General features: G+C 51.5%; 1 protein-coding gene and 1 long non-coding RNA gene across 5 annotated transcripts in view; one reads left to right on the forward strand and one right to left on the reverse strand.

Annotated features, from left to right (window-relative positions):
* Positions 1-10,537, reverse strand: part of GLI2 (GLI family zinc finger 2) — a 253,944-nt gene extending 243,407 nt beyond the window's left edge. For all 3 annotated transcript variants that reach the window (XR_014294838.1, XM_082630344.1, XM_082630342.1), the window contains exon 1: positions 10,131-10,537. The gene's annotated coding sequence lies outside the window, so the exon portion shown is untranslated. The remainder of the gene's footprint in view (positions 1-10,130) is intronic.
* Positions 8,186-14,201, forward strand: LOC309809300. Of its 2 annotated transcripts, none has more exons than XR_014294839.1 (3): positions 8,186-8,441; positions 11,223-11,747; positions 12,529-14,201. It is a non-coding gene; the product is annotated as an uncharacterized lncRNA (long non-coding RNA). The 2 variants fall into 2 exon arrangements; XR_014294840.1 differs by having other exon boundaries at positions 11,223-11,321.
* Positions 14,202-22,219: the final 8,018 nt, after the last annotated feature.

Genomic DNA, 22,219 nt, shown 5'->3' on the forward strand with positions numbered 1-22,219 from the left:
TCCATCTTTCCTGCCCACCAGTGACTGCCTGCTCAAGGGGGGTCCCTGGAGGATGGGAAGAGGGGTGTCAATGAAGGAGCATCGCCCTAGAGCGTGGGGCCTTAGCTGTTCTTGGTAAAACAGCTAGGCTGGGCCCTGGGGGCCCAAGGGTCCTGGGACTGAGGGCCAGATCTGGACACGGATGCGGCACCCAGATGCTGGACACCAGAGATTCAGGGGAGATGGAAATGCCACCAGCCTTCAGCGCACTTCCCACTGGGCTCCTAGGGCCAGGGGTGCCGCCGGGCAGTGTGCCCTCAACCTGCCCTTGGGGGTCTAGACCAAGCAGAGGAACTGAGCTAACACGGAAAGAAGACCGCACTTCTCCATCAGCCCAGTGCCTCCAAGCGGCCGCAGTCAGAACCCAGGGCAGAGTGGACGGGGTGAGTCCACAAGGCCCAGCTTCAAATGTATGGAAGTGGTCCTTTTCCATTCCCTCTGGAAGTCCTTGCCCACATGCACTTGAAATATTAACAGAAAGCCAACAGTGTGCAGGCCAGGACAGTACACATCGCAATGCTCCCCAAAGCTGGTCCACATCGTCAGAGCCAGAGGCACCCAAGAGCCCAAGTCTCCAAGGCCAGCTGGACCTCAGGGACAGGAAAGGCCACCATCCCCGGGACCATGCCCTTGAGCGACGGCCACGCCAGGCTCCCACTCAGAGCCCCATCTCACACTAAGACACACCTGGAAGGCAGCTGTCAGGACGCCCACTCTAAGCTGAGAAGCCACGCCCACCCTGATGACCCAGCTGCCCTGTACTCATCAGAGACTCCTTCTGGAATCTCTCTTGCCTTCTCACTCTGAAGGAGACTCAAGTCCTAGTGAGGAGACGGGATGTTCTCAAAATATGCTGATGCCAAGGCTAGGATGCAGGCAGCGGATGCTGTGAGCTGGCGGCGAGATGCCAGCCAGCACCGCGGATCACCTCAGCCACAAGCTTCCCTCACGGTGGACCTGGGCAAAGGAGAGGCCAGGCCACTCCACCAGCCCCTCCTCCTCAAGGCAGACTTCCTGCAGCTCCAGGCCTGAGGCCATCACGGCTGGGAGGCATGACAGCCTGCACCAGCCCCTCACTCATCCTTCCTGTCCTTCTCAGGAACCATAAAGACACCACAGGTAAGCCCTCCGGTCAAACCTCAGTGGGGGTCACACTTCCCAAAGATCTGCTCAAACTCTGCAACACAGAACTGGACCCAAAGAGGGACTGACTTCTGGCCACTGAAGCAGTGAGACAGCCATCATGATGTACAGGTAGTTTCTTATACAGGAAAAAACAAAGGAGCGATCCTAGGGACCCTCTGGCCAAGAACCCACGGCACAGAAACAAAGGTGCTGATTTAATAAGCTCGCTGCTCTGTGGTTTCTCCTGGGGTCTTCAGGTATCTTTCACAGCAAACCAGGGGACTGCCAGAGCCACCTGACAGTCTCAGAAAGAGAGCCCACTTCTCTGTGCTGTTCTGGAGGAGAAGCAGCTCAATTCTCAGCTAGTTTGTGTGCCCCAACCTCCAGTCCAGCAAATAGCTGGAAAGTCTAAATCCTGAGTTATCCATCCAGGCTTAAAGAAGCAAACGTTCTCCCTTTGTTAATGCAAAAATCACAGAGGAAGTGAAGGACATCACAGAAAGAAATCACTAAATTCCCATCACCCCGCCCTAAAGTCTTGATAAAAGGCGGATCTCAGGGTCCCCTCCATAAGAATTCACATTCAGTAGGGTCTCCGTGGGGGCCCGAGAATCTGCATATTTCCCCAGCTTTCCATCTGAATCCCTGGCTGGAAGCCCGCTGGAGGCTTTCTTAGATTTGCCTCTATAGCTCTTTTCCCGTTCTGACTTCACTCTCTTATGCTATTTCTCTTTTTGTTGAAGTGCATCTTAGGAGAAGAAAAATATCTAATTCATAAAGAGACCTGGTAGTTAAGACTTCCTGGTATATACGTATATCCGCATAAGCAGAGATATCACGCGCACCACATTCACACTTAACCGGAAGAGTAGCCTAACACACTACTTCACGCGTGTAACCTATGACATCACGTGTGTGACATCTTCTAAAGATGAAGACATCTGAATTACATTCAAAGCCTGCCATCCTGTTCCATCCTACCATCGGCACATCCGACAGCTCCTGACTGAGTAACTGCTGAGTCACATTCCTCTTTCCCTGCAGAAACGAGGCACCCTCAGCCAGCGAGCACCAGTGCCGTCCCCTCACCTTGATCTCCGCAGACGGCGAGGGCCAGCCCTAAATACGCTGTCGCTGCCTGGACACACAATGTATCAAGCCCACACAACCCACTGCCGTCTGCAGAAGCGGCTGAGTGATGAACCTTCAACTCATCGTCCGATCACGATGACCTCAATTTTTGGAGACAGCAAGTCAAAACTCGACCCTTATCGTCAGAGATCCGAGACATATTTCAGGAGAGTCTGAAAAGGCATTGTCGAGCGTTTCCCCCACCTCCACCAACGTCCCCTAGTCCACTCTATCCCCGCTCCCCCTGTGACCACATCCCGGACCTGCCCTGAGCACTACAGCTGACTAGGCAGGGTGACAGGCAGGGGGAGATGGGAAGCGGAGGCAGATTCCTTGAGGGAGCCTCACTTCACTCTCCCCGGAAGCAGAGGCAAAGACCCAGACCCCCCACTTTGCCCAGACCCTGGTCCCCCCACCCCGCCTGATGTCTGAGTCTTAAAGACAGCCGTGAGAGGCCGGGTGTGCTGGCTCCCAGGCTGGTGAAGCTGGAGGATCTGAGAGATCACATCTGCCTAGCTCCCTCCCCCTCCACAGAGAGGCCAAGCGACTGGCACAGGGTCACCCAGCTCTGGAGTGATGGGTGTCACTCTCCCAGATGTAACCCCAAGGGTTTCGGCTCATTACTCATCACAGGGCATTTATCCATCCCTTTTACTCTCTTCCTCAACTTTTTCCAGAAGAAAGCACCCTGAAAAGATGACACACATAAGAAAGTCTTGTTAGCATTTTCGGGGGGGGGCAGGGGGCAGTCCTCTGCCCAACTTTTTATGTCACTGCTACCTTCATGGGCAGGCATTAAAAACTTGCTCTTAAGATGGTCTCAACCAGCAAATGACAAAGATGAGGGCAGGGGGCATCGGAGCCCCTTCACCCTTCACCACCCGGCTCAGTCAAGACCAGTTCAAAAGCGAAGCCCAGAGCAGAGCATGTTCAGTCCCGGGGGTATGTCACCGTGATGGTCACCTTGGATTTATTTCAATGCCTTTGTGTCATCCCACCCACAGACGGCACTTGTTAAGACTTCTATCCCCTGCTTCTTAAGCCACCGCGTGGTGAACTATAGGTTCTCCAAGAAAGAATCAACACATCAAGAGCCATTTTCCGGCCTTCAAGCCCTGCCTACACCGCAAATACTTGCATAGCAATCTCCCCCAGCGCAGGTTTAAAAATATGGACTTGTTTTTTTTCAAACTCCCAACATAATGAATGAGTTTAAATATTAGAAGTTGAAATTATTAAGTAAATCATTTCACCTGCAAAGCTTCTATTTGCATAACATTAATTCATGATGGCAGCTAAAACAAATTCATCATATTTGGTATGTGAGAAGCTGATTTACGAAGGAATTGAAAAAAAATCACGAGCACAAAATTATGCTGAAATGATGTACGAACTCAATGGAGAAAGATTTTTCTCTTTCCTTCTTTTCCTTTGCTGTTTTTTAAAAAATCATCTGAACAACTGAATTATGGTGAGAAGGAAAAGCATTTCAGGAGAGGAAGGAGGCAAAGGACTGGCATCTCCGGAAATGAATAATGCTCCCGCCTCACGTGTGGGGCAGGCCCCCGGTGCGGGTACACACACACACACACACACACACTGTTATTAATGTCAAGTATGCCAAAGATACGCTGGGAAATCATTACCATTCATCGCCACTAACCGCCATTAAATTTCAATCAATTCAACTTAGCACAAGTGTACTTGAGCGGCCCTTACAGTTCCTTATAAATGTGGCTCAAAAGTCGGCCTGACTTATTGCATTGTCCAGCACACAAAAGAGCATTGCTAAGCGTCCGCTTGGACGCAGGGACGGATGCTCTTTTAACATCCTAAGCATTCAAAGATCCCTCTTTTTCTAAGCGCTAAGAGGTCTTGAATCCCTACAGGTCACGGCGAATGGGTTGGGGGGGGGGATACTGCTCTGAGAGACCACCACTCCTTCCCTGCCTCGGTGGGGAAGGCGGGGGTCAGGGCAAAAGGGGGCCTTCGGCACCAGCACAGATGCCTTACGGAAAAAGTTGCGGATGCCGCCCGAAGTTCGGTAACGTGGCCGCTCTTCTCCTGGCTCTAGCGAAATGCTCTCATTTCACTCTGCAAACTGTCACCTAAAGTCGAATGAATCCCTTCTCGGAGAAGGGGGAGGGGAGCCACTGGGAAGGGGCAGGGAGGGCGAGCGGCCGAGGGCAGGGAGGGCGCCCTTTGGAGAAGCGCCTTCCCCAGGTGGGCGCCGGCTCCCCCGGGCGCTGCGGTCTCCCACCCGGCGACAAAGGCGGCCGATGTGGATCTGGGCCGCTGGCTTTCTTCCCGAGCCGCCACGAGCAGGGTCCCGCCTGTTGCCACCCGCCGGGGCGGCCGGTGCGCGGCCGGGACAATGTGGCCATTGTTCGGGCGCCACAAACCGGGCGGGCGGGCAGGTGGGAGGGACGCGGCGCGGCCGGCGCGCGGGCTCTCGGAGCGCAGAGGGGTCCCCGGACGCGGACACGGTCCCCACGGCCTGGGCACGCCGCGTCCCGGAGGCCTCCCGGCCGGCCCTCCGCGGGGCAGAAGTTGGAGGGGGCGGGGAGAGGAAGGGGGGGGGAGGAGGGGGAGCGAAATAAAAAGATGCCCAAGGAAAGAGGAGATGGGCGGGGAGGGGAGGGAGGGAGAGAAAGAAAAGACAGGAGGGAGGAGAGAAGGGAGACCCCGGGCGGGGAGGGGAGGGGCGGGACAGAGAGGGGGCGAGAGAGAAGAAAGGGGGCAAGAAAGACAGAAGGGAAGGAGACAAAGCGGGCAGAGAAGAAGGGAGATGGGGGAGTCGGGGAGACAGACAGACAGACAGATGTGCAGTCTGCCCAGGAAGCCTCTGCAAACAGCTAACGTCCACCCTGTTCCGTGGAGAGAAACGGCTCCAAACCCAGCCGAGTCAGCAAAGCATAATCACACCAGGGGCTTTGCTTAATTACAGGTCTGAGAGACGGGGCTGGAGGAAGAGCCATACTTAACTGTGTCCCCGGGAAGGCCCAGGCACTCGAGAGGTTTGTCAGGGTGGGGAAGACAAGCATCCCCCTCCTCCACCACCCCCCCCACCAAGCCCAGGGAGCCCCGATCGCGGAGGAGCCCGGCCCCCGAGGTCGAGGCCGGCGTCGGCAGCGGCAGCGGCTGGGGCTGGCCCGGAACACCAATCAAGAAGGAGCTTCTGATATTCGCTGGGGCCGGGAGTCCCGGGCTGAGCCGCTGCTGGTCTGCGGGGAGGCCCCGCCTCAGCCCGGAGCAGGGCCACCGCCTCCTCCCACCCCCTCCACTCACTTGCTGGAGGCCAGGGGCCCTCGGCCCAAGGGGGGAAATCAATCCCTTGCTAATGAATAAAAAGCCCCCTTTATCTCACTGCTGTGTTTGGTTCATTAAATTTTCCACAGATTTGCAGAGAAGAAAACATAATCAATAAACCTTGACAAAAAGTGAACGTGTGAAAAAGGCCGGAGAATGGAAAAGTGAGATCAGAGTGCTATCCGAGCACAGATTTCAGGGGCAGATGACGAGCCCGGGCTGCCCAAGAGTCTCAATGGATCATCACCCTTTTGCTGCTTTCCCTCCCTTTGCTGAAACTCTTCATTCAAGACAATAGGAAATGCACTAAAACTTTTTTCTTATGCTAATGCCTGTAACAGGGCACTCACAGTTAAAACACACTTCCCAGCAACCTTTTTTTTTTAAAAAAAAACGACACATATACACACACACAAAACCACATTAACTTTTTCACTTGAAACCAAAAATCTCAGAAACAGTTTAATATGACTCTTTGGTCATATCTTAAGTGAGTTATTTTCCCCCATGTGTGTTTTTTTAAGAAGCCAGAATCAAAACACAACCCACTATATTGAAGATGCTTTTGTTGACGCAGGAATTGGGGACAATAATGCACTAAACATGCAGAAAGTCTGCTGGTATCGCTGGGGCATTTTCCCAGGGGTTCAAACATAGTTTTGTAGGTTAAGGATGTTTTGGTCACCCTCAAAATCTAACAACAATGATCAATGTTTTTTTTTTTTTAATCCTTTATGGTCCACAGCAAACACTCAAATTCATTTTGGAATACGTAACAGTATTGAATCTGGTGGCACGTATTTATTTAAAACCCACGAAGCTGTTGCTCTTTACCAAAAGACACTGCCTAACAACAAACAGGACCCCCTCCCAAACCGTCTTTTAAACAAGCCTGAGGCCACAATTACAGAGAAGCCTCCCTTCCCGGGAGCCTTCTTTAGAAGCCAGAGAGCCTTGTTCACTGAAAATGCTGCCTATTCCGGTGGCTAGTACAATCACCTATGCGGCCTCTCTGGATTTTCTGGAATCTGAGAATACAGTTTCTCTCTTTGGCATTCTTCACGTGTTTCACGTGTGCCAGCCTCTGACACTTACTGAAAAGGAGAAGGGGGGCGGGGAGCTGCTTCCCCGGGGTTCCATTTCAAAGGGTCCAGCAGGTACAGCTGCAGTGGTCCACAGCTAGGTCCACCTGGCCTGCCTGGCCTGGCTGTCCCCGCGTACCGGGAAACAGGCCCAGGCCCAGGTAGAACCCGTCCCCATCCTAAAGAAGCAGGGCAGGTGGCTCCACCTCCCCGGAGCCAGCGTCACCAGCAGGAGCGAGCGTCATCCAGATGAAAGGAAACCGGGCTGAACACACACTTGCCCAAGGAAAAGGCAGGCCGCCCTACCCCTTGAGTCCACAAGGATGTGGGACTTGGGTTTTGTGCTTGAACAAGCCAGCTGGGTGTGTAGGGGTCACACAGCCTTTCAAAGTGTGCATGACAACCTCCTGGTCCCAGTTGGAAGAAATCGCTGGCATCTGTGGGGTGACGGTCCCCCCCCCCCGCCCTTCCCCGGAGGGTCAAGAGAAGCCCTGCTGGAGGAACGGTGTTTAGTAGGCAAATATTCAATTTTGTCAGTCTGCCTGCTGAATCCCCGGGTTGGCTAATCCAGCCCTAGGGGCTGCACTGTGTACAGGGCACGTGTGGGAGTACACAAAGCATGAAGTATTTGTGTATCTTTCAGTCTGCAGTGCAAACAAGCCAGCTACAGTACACAGCCCCCAAGGCCCCTGCAGCCGGGCAAGGAGTCGCTGACCAGCGGCCCTGCGGCCCCCTCTTCCAGCCAGGCAACCCAAAGGATTTTCTCTGTTCAGTGTCCTCCCCACAGGTGGGCTGCAGCATCCTTGAGAACATGGACGGGCCCGCCTTTCTAAGGCCGCCCGGCCAGAAGGGCCTCGCTAACCCCATACACCCTTCAAGGTGGGCCAAGCCAAGAGTCCCCTCCAAGGCCACGGGCAGGGTCAGTGTGAATTTGGAAGCAGCCTGGGAGGCCCTGCTGAAGTAGTCTGAACCCTGTGCAAATTCCCCTCCAAACAATCCCCACGGATGATAAAAAAACATCCCTAACAGCCAGTCCTGCCTTGTTCCGGCACGCCCAGCCCTGCTTTGGAAGCGTTTCTCTCCCTACCATTGGTATCCTCGCCCACAGACTTTGAAAACAGACTGCTCTGACGATCATCTGTCACTCAGATGCCAAACCAAGAGACCGCCGGGTCACCCGAGGGCTATTTCCTGGCCGAGTGGGCCCCTCACCTCCACTGCCTTAGCTTAAATCCCCCTAGAGTCACTAACTAACCTCATGAAATGAGCGTACTTCTCCCAGCAAAGGGCAAATACAAACCACCTTAAAGATCACAAACTTGAACTAACTCTGAAACACTCTGACAACTGACAACTCTCCATGCGTCTAGGTTTGAGTGGGACCTAAAATCTGGGGGAGAACATCTCCATGATTTCCTGTAACCCTCAGCTGTAAGGAGGAAGCACTAAGTCTGGGAAAACGAAAGCAAGAAAGATGAAGAAGAAAGGGACCAGGGAGGCTCCGCAGGGATGTGGCTGCAGTGGCCTAGAGGCTATAGTCTAGAATTCCTGCCCCAGGGCGGACCAGAAGTTGGGGAGAGCCTAAAGGGCACCAAAACTCACAGCAGCCAGGCACAGTCAGGGTGCCCTCCCTGGCCCTGGGGAGACCAGCCCAGGGAGCCACACAATGACTTCTTTCCCGGCAGAGCCAAGTGCAAAGCCGCTCCCAGGCGCCCACACAGGGAAGCCACCGAGGGAAGGAAACCCCCAGGCAAGGTAAGGAAATGGGCGGGGAGGGGTCTCGCAGGCGAGGTGGCTAGAGCAAACAGGTCTCACGGGGGCACCGGTGGCGAGCCCGCCTATTCCGTGGCTTTCCACGGCTGTACATTTTGGATTTCGCCGTTTATTTACTTTCCTTTCTGGCACCGAGCCCCCTGAGCACTCCAATACAATATTTGCTTAAACACTATTTTATGCCGCTTGCGAGGGAAACGTTTACTTTCAAATTCTCCAACATCCCCCTGAGCCTCGTCAGCAAACAGCATACGAGCGTTTTACAACTGCTCCTTTATCTGGAGCTGTCGGGATTAAACCTTCACACGCCCGGCGGGGGCGGCGGGGCGGGGGCCCAGGACGCGGCCGCGGCCACCGGGCTGCAAAGTCCGCGCCGCAGGCCGAGCACCGCCCGGGATGCCCGGGCCGGAGGGCAGAGGAGCGCAGGAAGGACCCCCGGGGCCCGGCACCAGACTCCAGGGAAGGGGCGACTTTTCCAGCCGGGATCAACTCGGAAAGCCACATCAAAATGACACAAAAGAGAGGAGAGTGGAAGAAGGCCCCCTGGGGGAGACCCAAAGCCTACGAGCGTCCCTGCGGCCGGTCACCCGGGGTGAAGCGCGCGGGCTCCATCCCGAGCTCCCCGCGCAGTAAAAGTCGGGTTTCCTAGGAAATGACAGCAATTACTGCTGGGCTGAAACGGCGCCGAGATGGGTGGACTTCCAGCTCCCCGACGCGGCGGGCGCGCTCACACTCACACACACAAGCACGCGCCCCTTCCTCCTCCCCCCCCTCTACACACCCCCCCGCCCCAGTCCGGGGAAAACGCTCCCCTTTCTAAACCCTTAATAGGATTGGCGCCCAACTCTCTCCGCGCCTCTCCCCATCCATCACACACAGATCAAGTTGCAGTAGTGGATTTTTCAAATTCCTCAGCAAATATACTTGTTGAGAGATTGCCGGGGGGGGGGACGATGAGTGGGGGCGGGGAAGAAAGTGCGGGGTGGGGGGAACCCGAGGAAAGGGCGAGGGATTACGCGCGGATCCCTCCGGGAAGTCAAGCGGCTCTCGGGGCGGAGGGCAATAGAGGCGGAGGAGAGAAGCGAGGAGGGAGGCCGGAGGGAAGAGCCTGACCGAGGGGGAGGGGGCAACAGGGCCTGACGAGGGGGAGGAAGGAGCGAGAAAGAAAGAAAGGCAGGGCTCGGGACGGGCTGCGCCGAGGAGTGCAGTTAGAAGTTCGCAGCGGCTGGCTGCAGCCCCTCCACCCCCGGCACACTCCCCGGAGACACACTCCCACCGCCCACCTCTGGAGCTTCGTAGCACCCCAGCCTCCGGCGCTACCCCCACCTCCCGAGAAAACAGCCCGGGGCTCGGGCGAGGTGGAGACGGGGTGGAGGCCGGCTGGCTGCGCACCCCAAGAAGACTGGCTCTTTCCCCCAGGTGGGAAGGGGGATGCAAAATCGCCCCCCGGCCACGAGTTCCCCGGACCCCCCCCCTTACGTCCCCGCCCGGCTTGGCCGGAACCCGGACCCGGGCCGCCCGCTAGCCCGGTGCCCGATCCCCGTGCCGTGGCGCGGGTACCCGGCCGAGGGACCCTCCGAGACGGCGCAGCATCCCCTCGGCCCGGGGTCGGCCGGAGTAGGGGGCACTTCGCGACGAAAAGCAAGCAAAAGAAGGCCAAAGACACTTTACCGAGGGAGACAAAAGTTTGCCTCTAGCACGCAGGTGGCCTCCGGGGCGCCGAGCGGTGCCTGCGGGCCCCCATCCCAACTTGGCTGGCGCGGCGAGCCGCCGCGGGCTGCCGTGTGCCGGGACTCAGTCCGGCCGGGGCGGGGCGGGCCAGGCAGGGGAGGGGACCGAGAGGCGGGCGGGGGCCGGGCCACCCTACCGCCGGCGAGCTAGCAGCTCCCCGAGGCCCGGGCGCGCCGCGCGGCCCGCGCTCCTTCCTCCCGCTCCTCCGGCTCTTCCTCGCCTTCCTTCGCGTCCGCCGCCGCCGCCACCGCCTCCCGCTCCTCCTCGAAGACTCATTGATGGGAGTTTGAAAAAAAGTCCGCGGAGCCGTGCTGCCTCGGCTGGCGAGCTGCGGCACTCCCGCGCTCCAGCCCGCCGCGCGCCCGCACGGCGCAGCGCCCCCGCGCGCCCGGCTGCAGCACACCGGGCGCCGGGCCCCCGCCCGCGCCGCGCGCCCCCGCCCGGAGGGGACCTGAGGGACCCAGAGGGGAGGGGCGGGCGAGGACCCTCCTCCCCAGCGCCTGGGAGAGAGAGCACACCTACGAAGAAAGTTCGAGCAGAGAACGAAGGAGCGCGCCAGTCTCCAACACTTTTTTTTAAGGCGCTGGGGGCGGGGGCGGGGGCGGGGGCGGGGGCGGGGGCGGGGGTGGGTGCGTCGCTAACTCAAGTCAGATGAGCTCCGGAGCCGAGGCGCGGGGAAGGCTCTGTTTTCAATCTCTGAAATCCCCCGCCCTCCCCGCCTCCCTCTTCCCCTCCGCCGGGAGATGCCCGGGTCGCTGTTCCCAGTGCGCCCGCTTCTCCGGGCGCCGGGGCGGAAGCGGGGGACGGGAGGGCGGCGGGGGGGGGAGGCTGGCTCTAGGGGGGCTGGTTCTGCGCCGACCCTCTGGCGGCCAGCGGCGCGCGCAGGTGCCGGGGTGCGGCCTGCGCACCCCCCGCCGCGACTTGCGCGAGTCGCCCTCTGGGCGCCTGCTGGTGAGAAGCGAAGCAGCCTTCTAGGTTCGGTGCCTGTGTGTTTGGTAGGAAGGGTTTTTGTTTGTTTTGTTTTGTTTTTAGAGACTCCAGTCAAGCTGCCGCAACCAGATGGAAGTAATCAGAACCCAACAACAACAGAGGAAGAAGGAAGAAAAAACCTCACTGAATTTTAGGGCCAAAGTGTGTATGGGTGTGTGTGTGAAAGAACTTGCTTAAGCAAACTAGGTGACGAGCCCTGGGCCCTCAGGCCGCACCGCAGCCCAGCACCAAGCTGCCCGGCTTGGAGAAGCGCGGCGGGGGGCAGCTGGCTGAAGTGTCCCCCAACCCATCGCTGGCCCCCAGCCTCTCTAGGGCTGAGGGTCCTCCCCCAAAGACTGCCTCACTGGGGGAGGGTTTTTGTTTTTCTCTCCAACGTCTGTGGAGCACTTACGATGTGCTGGGTGACGCGTTATATTTCTTTTACATTATTTAACCTACAAAACTCTGTGAAGTAGGTTTTCTTCTCCCCCATTTTACAGGTGAGAAGATTGAGGCTTAAAGAAGTGAAGTAACTTGTCCAAGGCCAGAGCACTGAACTGCCGTCCTCCACGAGTTCAGCAGGTTTAGGTGAACCATTGGCTCAACTAAATTCACCCTGTAGGGGGTGGGGGTGAGAGCAGCTCTCTCCCTTCAGCCCTCCTTCCTACAGTTGGATCTTGTCTAGAATGCAGGGGGACCAAGTTCTCAGAGGCCCAATTCTACCCTCCGTTCACCAGCCTATCTTACTGATGTAATCCCTTTTTCTCAGTAGCTCTCCCCATTTGCCATTAACCCTCCTCTAACTTTTTCACTTTTTAATCAAAGAGGGAGCATTATCTTCCTTTTATTCTCTTTACATTCATTTACATGACAGAACAATTTCTTCTTCATCTAGAAAAATATATATATGCAGACCACTATCCCAACAATTTGATGCAATTTCTCAAATAGGCTCTCCAGATTTGTGGGGGGGGAAACCTGCAGGGTTTTTAAAAAAGCAAAACTTGCAGAACTCAATGTATTTATTAAAGGGAAGAGAAGTTTGCAAGGGACTTTCTCTTTAAATCTGATCAGATTCACCATTCCTCCATGCTATTTGTTTAAATTCCTGCTGAGCTTTCAGACACAGACTAAGGAGACAGAAAAAGTAAACTCTCCCTCCCTTCCTTGGCCATATTTTAATGACCCCATTCATATCTACCCCATGAAATGTGCAGAATCATTTCATGTTACTGGAGTATTAGCAGCGTTGGCTGATTACTTCATTACAAGCTTGTCTCTGTTGGTTTCCTTGTGTTGTTAAGTTGGCGAAGAAGTTTAAACAAATCGACATTTTGGGATGGTTCCTTTTCTCTGTTTTTCTTCTCAGACCCGCTCCACTCCTGCTGGAATCCAGGCACTCTCATAACCTTTCCTGGCTTATTTTGGCAAGAAGGTGGCTGTTGAGAAGAAGATGGAATCTTTTGGTTTGAGGAGAGAGTGTAAACATCACGCCTTGATCTCTAGATGGTCAGAAGTCTGGGCACTGAACAAAAACAACAGAAGTTTTGGAGCGGAGGCAAACTGGTAGAGCAGAGAAGTGAACACTGGACACAAGGTCCTGGCCCCAGGTCTAGAGCTAAATGTATGACCCTGGGCGAGTGCCAGTTCATTCAGTCAGCAACTTTCTGTGTGCCGGGCACCATTCCAAGTGATGCGACATCACGATGAGTGGAATGAACAAGATCCTTCCCCTCATGGAGCTTAATGTTTCATGAATAACCACAAACAAATACATAATCGCAAACTGGGTAAAGAAAAAATACCAAGTGCTCTAAGAGCTTACGACGGGTGACCTGAACTAGCGGGAGGCCGCAGTTGGGGGCGCCGAGCAGGCTTCCCTGAGGAAGCGAGGCTGCACTGATAGGAAGACGGGATGAAGGACCAAAGACACCAAAAATCGATGCATGGAACTACTTTAAGCAAAAAAGCTTCTGCACAGCAAAGGAAGCAATCCACAGTGTGAAAAAGCAGCTTATGGAATGGGAGAAAATACTTGCAAACCATATACTGACGAGGAGTTCATTTCCAAAATATGCAAGGGACTCCTAAAACTCAATAGCAGAAATACAAATGACCTGATTAAAAAATGGGCAAAGGGCCTGAATAGACATTGCACCAAAGAAGACATAGTGATGGCCAACAGATATACAAAAAGATGCTCAACGTCACTCACCGTCCAGGAAATGCAAATCAAAACCACAAGGCAAGGGACTTCCTGGCGGTCCAGTGGTTAAGACTCCTCACGCTTCCAGTGCAAGGGCCACGGGTTCGATCCCTGGTCAGGGAACTAAGATCCCACGTGCTGCTCAGCCGGAAAAACAAAAAACAAAAAACCCCACAAGGCAATATCACCTCACACCTGTTAGGATGGCTATCATCAAAACAACAAAAGTTAGCAAGTGTTGGCGAGGCAGTGGAAAGAATGGAGCCCTAGTGCACTGACAGTGGGAATGTCAGTGCACAAGTAATGTGGAGTAAAATTAAAATGGTACAAAATAGTGTAACCGTTATGAAAAATAGTATGGCAGTCTCTCAAAAAATTAAAAATAGAATATCCAGCAATCTCACTTTGGGGTATGTATCCAAAAATATTGCAATTAGGACCTTGAAAAGATAGCCGCACTCCTATGTTCATCGCAGCATTACTCCCAGTAATCGAAATAGGGGAACGACCCAAACGTACATCATCAGATGAAATGCATAAAGAAACTGTGGTATAAACACACAATGGAATAACGTCCTTAAAAAAGAAGGAAGGGACAAGAATCCGCCTGCCGATGCAGGGGACACGGGTTTGATCCCTGGTCTGGGAAGATCCCACATGCTGCAGAGTAACTAAGCCCATGTGCCACAACTACTGAGCCTGCACTCTAGAGCCTGCGAGCCACAACTACTGAACCTGTGTGCTGCAACTACTGAAGCCCGCGCACCTAGAGCCTGTGCTCCGCAACAAGAGAAGCCACCGCAATGAGAAGCCCGTGCACAGCAATGAAGACCCAACGCAGCCAAAAATAAATAAATAAATAAATAAATTATTTTTAAAATGTGAAAGTGTAAATCTCATGTTAAGTGTTCTTACCACACAGAAAAGAAAGGGGTACAGGGAAACTTTGGGAGGATATATTTGTTATCTGGATTGTGGTGATGGTAATACGAGTGTATACATGTGTCCAAACTCGCCAAATTGTATACATTAAGTAGGTTCAATTTTGATACACCGATTCTACCCCAATAAAGCTGGTGGGGGGGGGGGACAGGAATAGAAGGGCCGAGGGAGAGTCAGTGAGGGGAGGGAAGAGGGGGAAGCGGTGCTCCGATTCTCCCTTTTCTCTTTCTGTAAAAGGAACCTGTTGACAGGAAAATCCAGGCGCAAAGAGAAGTGGCTTGTGCATCTTTGCACAGTGTTCGTTACTAGGGTTGTGTAGAAAATCACCCTCAAACTCAACGGTGTAAAACAACCATTAATTATGCACAAAGATCCTGTGGGTCAGGGTTTTGGACAGAGCATCATGGGGCCGGTTTGTCTCCCCTTCACAGTAGGGGGACCTCAACTAGAAGGCTCCAAGGCTGGCGCTGGGGTCCTCTGAAGACTTGCCCCCTCACACTGCCTGCTGTTCATGCCGGCTGGTGGCTGGGGGCCTCGGTTCCGTTTGGTCTGGACCTCTCCATGTGGTCTCAGTACTGAGACTAGTGTAGGCTTCCTCACAGCGTGGTGGTAGCTGGGTTCCCAGGGTGAGCATCACAAGAGATAGCCAGGCAGGAACCCTATCGCTTTTTAGGAACCTCTGGAAGTCACCCAGCATCACTTGGCTGCATGCTTTTCATGGAGACCCAAAGTTCTGCCTAGATGCAAGGGCAGGAAAACTAGACCCTGCTTCTCACTGGGGAAAGGCAAGATTCTGAAGAGCATGTGGGGGCAGAAATGGTGCCGGGGCTACTTTTGGAAACACACAATCTGCCACACAAATCTGGCCGGAGACACAGAAAAGACTAGAAAAAGGCTCTGAGGTAGCCCGCCAGGTGTGTCATTTTGTGGCTTGGCCACAAGGCCCAGAAGCTAGCACTTAGACACGCTAGAAAGAAGTGAGACACCCAATCCCTACCCTCAAGGAATCTACACTTTCATCAGGAGACACGCAGATTTGGCCACAACTGAAGGACACAAGATGATTTAGTAAGTGAGGGGTGGGCAGTGGCTAAGAAGGCGTCAGAACAAGGGCCAATCCCCAAAGGAGATTGATCCTGTGTCACTCTTCCAGGGGTCCTGAGATGGCCCTCAGTCTCGCCCGCTCCTTCCATCCCAGTATACCTCCCAACAGGCTCTCTGGGACCAGTGACACTGCGAAGTCAAGAGTGAGTCCTATGACTTTAGGCTGTGTCTGTTATTACAGTGCAGATACACCTGAGAGGGCTAACACAGACCCTTGCTAGGGGATACTCTTTACCACTGTGAATAAACTTATCAGATCTTTTCCAAAGAACCAGCTTCTGTAGGAGAACTAAGCAACATAAAGATGGCACCTGCAAGGGCACCAATAGGAGGACAGGTACACAGAGGGAGGATGCCAGACGGGCCAAAGACCAACAATCATTTCTGATTTATAGCCCAAATCTTCAACCCCCTGCCAGACAACGTTGTGGGATGAAGCCATGCAGAGACTCACACAGGGGATTTGTGCCAAGTTGGGAGATGTCCGGAACCCCTTCCCACAGAAGCAACCAGCGAAAATCCTTTTCCCTCTTAGGGCAGCCTTAGAGGACACAGTGGGGAGGGAGTCAAGTGTGGAAGGACCAAAACTCTTTGGCTAATGGGTACATTCATGCACACACATGTATTCATTCAATTCGGCTCTGTTGAGCTTCTACCATGTACCATGAACTTCAGAGATGAAAAGATGAATGAGATACAGCCCTTGCTTTCTTCTACCTGCTAGTCCCTGTCCGGGTGGTACTCCCACTGGCCCCTGTGTTGCCTCAGAGCAATAAGGGCTCTGAAAGATTTCCTTAGGAAAGGAAAGACCTGGGGAAAGGGACCAAGGGACATTGATGCAGCCGTCCTGGGAGGGGAGAGAACGGAAGGGCATTGGGGTGGAGAGCAGGCAGCAAAATCAGCAGGGCTCAGAGATCCAGCGAATGTTGCTCAGGCTTCCTTCCACCTCAGGGCCAGCCCTTGAAAGAACTTTTCTCAAGATGCCTTGTGGGTTTCTTTTTTTTTCTTTTTCTTTTTCTTTTTTTTGTTTTGGCTGCATTGGGTCTTTGTTGCTGCGCGTGGGCTTTCTCTAGTTGTGGCGAGCCGGGACTACTCTTCATTGTGGTGCGCAGGCTTCTCATGGCTGTGGCTTCTCTTGTTGCAGAGCATGGGGTCTAGATGCGCGGGCTTCAGTAGTTGTGGCCCGCGGGCTCCAGAGTGCAGGCTCAGTAGTTGTGGCTCACGGGCTTAGTTGCTCCGTGGCATGTGGGATCTTCCCAGACCAGGGATCAAACCCGTGTCCCCTGCATTGGCCAGCAGATTCTTAACCAATGCGCCACCAGGGAAGTGCCCTTGTGGGTTTCTTAACCGAAGTGAAAGAAGTAGCATCATCTCACAGATGTCAGTGGTTCTAAGGAATATCAGTAGTCCTCACCAGTCACATAATAACGAAAGACACTATTTTAAGACAATTTAAAAAGAAATTATTTGATACAAATGAACTTATATACAAAACAGAAGTAGACCCACAGACATAGAAAACAAGCTTATGGTTACCAAAGGGGAAAGGGGTGGGGAGGGATAAATTGGAAGGTTGGGATTGACATATGCAGACTGCTATATATAAAATAGATAACCAACAAGGACTTACTGTGTAGCATAGGAAATTATAGTCAGTATTTTGTAATAACCCTTAAGGGAAAAGAATCTGAAAAAGAATATATATATGTATAACGTAATCACTGTGCTGTACACCTGAAACTAACACAACATGGTAAATTAACTATGCTTCAGTTAAAAAAAAAATCAGATCAATGTCTGCTTAGGGACAGAGGAATTGGGGACGGAGGAATGGATAACAAAGAAGCATAAGGACACGTGTGGGTGATCTCTAGATTGTTGTCTTGATTGTGGTGATGATTTGTTGGATGTATATAAAAAAATTTTATATGTAAAAAAGAGAAATTATTAAAGACTCCTAATTAAAATGTGATGAAATCTTTACAAGATACTGGACTGACCCACACGTTGATCTTAAGGATAGACACTCCCTGCCCATAGTGTATTGAATTTAACTTAAATTAGTCACTTCTCTGAGGAGTTACCAGGAAGCAATGGAGATTCAATGTGGAAGATGGCCAGTTTCCAAGGCATCCACCTCCTGGGGTTCCATCCACTCCTTTCTCTCCAGCAGAAAAAAGATGATGTGGAGGTCACTTATGGACTTCAGTAAAAGAACATTCACGGGCTTCCCTGGCGACGCAGTGGTTGAGAGTCCGCCTGCCAATGCAGGGGACACGGGTTCGAGCCCTGGTCTGGGAAGATCCCACATGCTGCGGAGCAACTAGGCCCGTGAGCCACAACTACTGAGCCTGCGCATCTGGAGCCTGTGCTCCGCAACAAGAGAGGCCGCCATAGTGAGAGGCCCGCGCATCGCGATGAAGAGTGGCCCCCTCTCGCCGCAACTAGAGAAAGCCCTCGCACAGAAACGAAGACCCAACACAGCCATAAATAAATAAATAAATAAATAAATAAATAAATAAATAAATTTAAATCATATGGGCTTCTAAAAAGAACATTCACACTCAAATCTTCCCAAATGCATACACATCATTTCTCCCCTTTGATACTTCCTCTGTTTTTATCCATTATTTCTTTCAATGTTTCAACTTGTCTTTTTTTTTTTTTGGCCTTGCGGCGGGATCGAACCCATGCCCTCTGCCTTGGGAGCGCTGTGTCCTAACCACTGGACCACCAGGGAATTCTCTCAACTTGTCTTTTGAAATGTTTGGTGTCAGAGTTTTATTTTGTGCCTAGGTTACTTGGGGAGCTTTGTTTGTCAGAAGTCAGCCGGGGAGAGGCAAGCTCCCACTGCCTCTGAATCAATCCAAGAAGGAGGGAGATGGTTTTGGGGCCACCCAGGGTCAGGCCGCGTGGCAGACGGTGTCAGCAAAGTGGAGGCAGGAAGCTGGTTCGCGCAGGCGCGAGTTGGTCCGTAGCTGAGGCTAACCCACAGGGTGTATGAGATAGCAATCTTCCCCCCCAAATTAACATCCAAGTCAAAAGTTTTCATATAAATAAGCAAAACCAGTTAGAAAATAAAACAGAAGATAGCAAGATTGTGATAGCAGAGAGGAACAAGCTATAAACTGCTAGGAGTAAATGTAAAAAGAAATGTTCAAAATCTGTATGTGAAAAACTATCAAGCACTATTGAAACACATGAAAGTAGACTTGAACAAACAGAAAGATATGTGTTCTTGGTTAGGAAGATTCAGCATCGTAAAGGAGTTAGTTCTCCCGAGGTTAATGTATAAATCCCTGCGATCCAAATAGAAGTACCGTCTTTCCTTGGCGGGTGGGGGGAGCAGGCCTAGATAAGGAAAAACCCTGAAAATGAAAAGCAATGGGAGGGGGTACAGGCAGACCTATCAGACCTTAAAACATAATGGAAAGTCTCTGTAGACGATCATACTAAGTGAAGTAAGCCAGACAAAGGCAAATATCATATGATATCACTTGTATGTGGAATCTAAAAAGAAAAAGCTACAAATGAACTTATTTACAAAACAGAAAGAGGCTCACAGACATAGAAAACAAACTTATGGTTACCAAAGGGGAAAAGGGAGGAGATAAATTAGGAGTTTGGGATTAACATATACACACTACTCTATATGAAATAGAGAACCAACAAGGACCTAGTGTATAGCACAGGGAACTATACTCAATAATATTTTGTAATAATCTATAAGGGAAAAGAAACTGAAAAAGAATAGATATATGTATAACTGAATCACTATGCTGTACACCTGAAACTAACATGACATTGTAAATCAACTATACTTCAACTTTTTAAAAGTATCTATAATTAAAACAATTTGGTATCGATGAGTGGATAAAAAGATAAGCCCATGGGATGGAATACAAAATCCAGAAACAGACCTGATTGCGTATGGAAATTTCAGTTTCGATAAAGGTGGCATCAGGAATCAGTGGGTGAAAGAGGTGCTTTCTCATAAGCTGTGCTGGGATAACTAGAAATTAAAACTAGACAAGGGACTGTTTCTCACCTATCAGACTGACAAAGACCCAAAGTTTGACGTCTTATTCTGTCAGTGAGGCTCTACTGTAGAGAAATAGGCACTCTTATGGAAATGCAAAATGGACTACTCTGACGGAGGGAAATTTGGAATATCTAGCAAAATCTCATATGCGTTTACCCCTTTGACCTACACATCTTACTTTCAGGCATCTCTCTCAGGCACAGTACAAAAGGGCATATGCAGAAGACCATTACTAGCAGCATTACTCATAATATCAAAAAACTGGAAACAATCCAAATATCTCCATGGGAGGACAGATTGAATATATATATATATATGAAGCTTCTCTTTTTAGGAGCATTCCAGCCTGATAAACAAGGAAGGAATGTCATAATCAGGATATCACCATTTCATACCCCCTAGTGAATTGATGGATGGCGAAAAGAAAGACATCCCAACAGTAAACACCTTGTTCTTCCTGAAAAAAATAGACAGTCCTACCTATGAAGTACTCTTGCTAAAAAAATATCAAACCTATATCTGATCAAACCTCTGAATCTGTGATTTAGCAGAAATGTAGGGGACAGAGGTGCATGCTAAACACCACCAGTGAGGTGCAATCCAGACCATGGGAAACTGCAGGACAAACAACGCAGTTTCTTCAACAAATAAATTGCAAGGAGGAAAAAACAGTTGGAGAAGGAGCTATAAATTAGAAAAGATTTTAGAGACATAACATCCAGTTGCAATGATGAACCTTATGTGAACCCTGATTTGAACTAATATCAAACGAAAAGGGCTAAAAGTAAGGCAACAGGGAAAATTTGAGCCCTGGTGGGAGAATTATTAATATAAGAAATTATTATTGATTCTTTGGAGGTGATAATGTACTGGGGTTATTCTTTTTAAGAGTCCTTATCTTTTAGACATACATATTGAAATACGCAGGATCAGAATTTGAAAAGATAAGACCTTACCACCCTGGAAGAAGGAGGAGAAACTGGCGAAATGTGATCTTAGATTTTTGAGCTTCAGAAAACCCATCCCATGAAGAAAAACTGGAGAGATATGGGTTAGCAGCGATGCTTGTGGAAGAGGGAGACAGAAACAAAAGAAAAATTTGAGGGCGTTTAATTCAGCTCAGCTCTTTTTTTGGGGTGGGCGGCATGCTGTGCAGCTTGCGGGATCTTATTTCCTGGGCCAGAGATTGAACCTGGACCCTGGCAGTGAAAGTGCATCAGTCCTAACCGCTGGACCCCAAGCCCAGCTCATTTTAAACCTTTAAGTGGGCTCATGCTCTCCGACCCAACAACCTTTCTTTTGGAAAATGCTTCTCAGATCTGGGGGAGGCTTTATGCAAAAGATGTTCATCAAAATGTCGTTTATAATGACCACAACCTAAATGTCCCACGTTGTGGGGGATCATTAAGTAAGCTGTAGTCTGTTCATCCACATAATGGAATATTAGGTCGGCAATGGAAAAGGTTTTGCAAATAGTTTATTTCAATGTGGCAAAGATACAGCTAAGAGAATGCTGTGTGAAAAAAGCAAAATACAATTTTATTAGTATAACATGATTATGACTCTAGTCTTAAAGCGTCACCCCATGCTTAGTATAAAAGGCTGGGCTTAGTAAGCAGCTTGTGGTTATAATATATATAATATAATATAATAACCGTGGTTATTTGGGGGACTGTTGTTTTTTTTTCTTGCACTTGTTTTGTATTTTCCAAACTTTCATGCTCATGTAGTTCTTACGTGATGGAAAAGCCCACTCGCTGGGCCACAGCAAGCAGGCGAGCAGGAGGGGACGGTGGGGAGGGCGGGCACATGTGGGCGGAGCCTGGCTGGGGTGGCCGAGTGACAGTTCTTCCCCCGGCCCCTCCGCCCCCCCACCTTGTGCTCTGCCTGTCCGGTGTGGCTGCAGGAAGCTGCTTGGCGAGGCTGGAGGTCCACTCTTTTTTGTCTTTTTTATGTGTTTGGTCCCCTTGAAAGTGAGCAGGGAGATGCAGTAGATAGAATAACGCCCCTCCCCAAAGATATCCATGCCTTAATACCCTGGACCTGTGATTATGTCACCTTACGTGGCAACAGAGGCTTTGCAGCGATGATGAAGTTAAGGGCCTTGAGATGGGGAGACTCCCCTGTGTTATTATCCAGGTGGCCCCAGCCTCATCACGTGAGTCCTTCCAAGGGGAAGAGGAGGCCAAAGAGTGGGTCAGAGAGGTGCACCGAGGAGGGGTCCACTGGCCATGGCTGGCTGTGAAGACACAGGAAGGGTGCCATGAGGCAAGGAGTCTGATAGAAACTGCTCTCAGTTCACAGCCAGCAGGAAAACGGGGACCCTAGTCCTACAACCACAAGGAACTGAGTTCCACCAACAGCCTAAATGAGCAGCGAACAGATTCTCCCCTGGACCTGCCAGGATGGGATGCCGCCCTGCTGTCTTTTTGATTTTCATCTGATGAGACCTGTCCTCGACTTCTGGTCTACAAAATGGTGAGATAATAAACTCGTGTCCTTCGAAGCACTAAGTCTGTGACAATTTGTCATGGCAGTGGTAGAAAACAAATGCAGGAATAGTCAGAGTACGGGCTGGGGTCAGGACATGGTGGCCAGACCTGGTTCTACCATCGGGTGTCCGTGTGGCCTTGGACCCCTCCTTCCACTCGGGGCCAGGGGTAATCTCTTAGCCCCCTCTGCTCTGACGCTCTGTTTGGCACGTGTACTTTATTGGCCCTGAATGTTACAGAGGAAAGAGTTATTTCCCTGCTGCGAAACAGAGGA

The sequence above is a fragment of the Mesoplodon mirus genome, assembly GCF_964341445.2.
Source record: "Mesoplodon mirus genome assembly, chromosome: 8".
NCBI lineage: Eukaryota > Metazoa > Chordata > Mammalia > Artiodactyla > Ziphiidae > Mesoplodon > Mesoplodon mirus.